Raw genomic sequence first — 3,007 nt, forward strand, 5'->3', positions numbered from 1 at the left:
ATTACAGCTACATAAGTAAGGTAATGAGTACATCTCTTGTCAAACATTGTTATTCTCTCCCTCTTTTTCTACCAATTTCCCTTTCTCTTGCTCCCACTCTCCCCTACTTGTAAAGTTCATTTCCAACATATTGTCTTGTATGTATTGTTGTTGCATTGGTTCATCCATTGTCCAATGTTTCACCATATTGTTATTTCCCTACCCTTTAGTAGATCAGATAAACATATAGACAGGTGATATCTGCCTTCTTAACTGGCAACTGGTTCTCCTTATAACTATTTTATAAATAATTTTATTTTTTAGACTCTTATATCCTCCACTTATTTTATTGATAGTCTAGATTACTTTGCTTAGGTTTTGTAGTTTTTAAACTTCCTTTAGTTTTCTTTCATGTTTTTAAATAATCTTTTTTCCCTAATTTTTGAATTTTAAATTATTATATATTAATTGAACATAGGAACTTCATTCTTCATTCTTTATGCTTAATCCATGTACATATATTCATCAATACATATATTCATATATCTACCTATAAATGTAAACATTGATTCCTTTATTATAAATTTTATATTTTATACCCCATATTTAGTATTTCTATTTAGTATTTTATATTTTGAATAGAATTTTATATTTAGTGTTATTAGAATACCTATACATTTAGCAATGCCTTTTGCATTCTTGCTCTTCTTTAACTTTAACTTTCTTAGAGTAAAAATCTGAATATTTAGAGAGGATTACCAGCCAGTAGTCTTTGAACCATCATTTGTCTAAATACTCATTTCACTTCTGTATTCTTAAATCTAAATTGAGGCTCCTTAAGCTTTCTCCCTCTTTTGCCACAGACTGACTAACAGCTGGCCAATGCCTGGCAGAAATGCTACCTTTACCTTCAGTCTTTCGCCAGGTGAGACCAGAGTCCAGGGCAATGTCTCCTCATCTCCCTCAGGCTTATGCCATGAACATAAAACTTGGGCAGATGCCCGAGCCTTCATGTTTCAAGGTGAAAACTCTTTAAGCCGATACTGTAGTTGTTACAATGGGGCCAAACAGAAGAACAGTGATTATTGAACAGAGTTGGGGAAATCCCAAACTAACAAAAGATGGTGCTACTGTTGCAAAGTCAATTGATTTAAAGGATAGATGTAAAAATATTGGAGCTAAATTTGTTGAAGATCTTGCCAAAAACAAATGGAAAGGCTGGGGTTGGTCCCACCATTGCTGCTGTGCTGGCCCGATCTATTGCTAAGGAAGGCTTTGAGGAGATTAGCAAAAGTGATAATCCAGTAGAAATCAGAAGAGATGTGATGCTAGCTGTTGATGCAGTAATTGCTGAATTTAAGCAGTGGTCTAAACCTCTGACAACTCCTGAAGAAATTGCTTGGGTTGCTATAATTTGTGCAAATGGAAACAAAGAAATTGGTAATATCATTACTTATTCACTCTAAAGGATGGCAAAAGACACTGAATGATGAATCAGAAATTACTGAAGCTTGAAGTTTGATCGAGGATATATTTCTCCTTACATTATTAATACATCAAAACATCAGAATGTGAATTCCAGGATTCCTATGTTCTATTAAGTGAAAAATAAATAAGTTTACAGTCCTTTGTACCTTCTCTTGAAATTGACAAGGCTCACTGTATGTCCTTGGTCATAATTGCTGAAGATATTATTGGAAAAGCCCTGAGTACACTGGTTTTGATTAAGCTCAAGGTTGGTCTTCAGGCTGTAACAGTCAAAGCTCTAGGTTTTGGTGACAACAGGAAGAACCAGCTTAAAGATATGACTATTGCTAATGGTGGTGCAGTATTTGGAGAAGTGTAGTTGACTATAACTCTTGAAGACATTCAGGCTCATGACTTAGGACAAGTTGTCATTGTGACTAAAAATATGTTTAAGAAATCATTGAACAGTTAGTTATCACAACTAGAGAATATGAAAAAGAAAAAATGAATTAAGGACCAACTGTTCTAAAAGTTGGTGGGACAAGTGATGGCAAGGTGAATGGAAAGAAAGAGAATTGCAGAGCCTCTGAATGCTACAAGAGAAGTGGTTGGAGATGGCATTGTTCTAGGAGCAGCTGTGCACTGATTTGGTGCATTCCAGCTCTGGATAAATTTAGACCTGCTAATGATGATCAAAAATTGGTATAGAAATTATTAAAAGAACGCTCGGTGTTCTCACAATGATCATTAATAAAAATGGAGATGTTGAAGGGTCTTTGATTGTTGAGAAAATCCTGCAGATTTCCTAAGAAGTGGGTTATGAGGCTATGCTTGGAGATTTTGTGAATTTGGTGGAACAAGGCATCATTGAACCACAAAGATTCTAAGAATTGTTTTATTGGATGCTGCTCGTGTGGCTTCTCTAAAAAGTTCAGCAGATGTTGCAGTCACAGAAATTCCTAAAGAATAGAAGGATTCTGCGATGGGGGCAGTGGGAGGTGGTGTAGGAGGTGACACATTCTAATTCCTAGAGCAGTGCTTTACCAATGTGAATGGACTGGGACAGGAAAGTCAAGGAATCATTGCTCAACAATAACTTCAGAGAAGTCAGTTGATGAAAATGCTGGCTGATAAAGTCACTATAACCATCAGTTACTGTTTTCAGTTGACAGTATATAATGGTTTACTGCTGGCATAGTCCAGGCAAACAGATAATTAATTTTGTATTGTTGAATAAAATGACATTTATATATCCTTGATACTTGGTACAAGAGTCATGTACCAATGCACTACTTTGAGGTGAAATCACTGAGGTATTTTTATTGCTATTCTATTAAAATAAGGACTGTAGAGCTTGCGGTCACCAGATGAGAAGTTCAAAAGTAACCTTTCTGTGGAGAATATGAATAATTGTAAATAAAGTAGTATATATTCAATAATGTGACAACCTTTGTGTAATAAAATTTAGTTTTAAAGTTAAAAAGAAAATTAAGTGTGTGCAAAATTCTACATGAGCATTATTTTCTTTTTTGAGAATGTCCTTTTTGTAGCCAAAGTGGCT

At 34.8% G+C, this 3,007-nt stretch overlaps 1 pseudogene; it reads left to right on the forward strand.

The window, feature by feature from the left end:
• The first annotated feature begins 874 nt into the window (after positions 1–874).
• On the forward strand, positions 875–2,470 carry LOC122117283 (annotated as a pseudogene).
• The last annotated feature ends 537 nt before the right edge of the window (positions 2,471–3,007 follow it).

The sequence above is a fragment of the Dipodomys spectabilis genome, unplaced genomic scaffold, assembly GCF_019054845.1.
Source record: "Dipodomys spectabilis isolate Male_0828 unplaced genomic scaffold, ASM1905484v1 ptg000140l, whole genome shotgun sequence".
NCBI lineage: Eukaryota > Metazoa > Chordata > Mammalia > Rodentia > Heteromyidae > Dipodomys > Dipodomys spectabilis.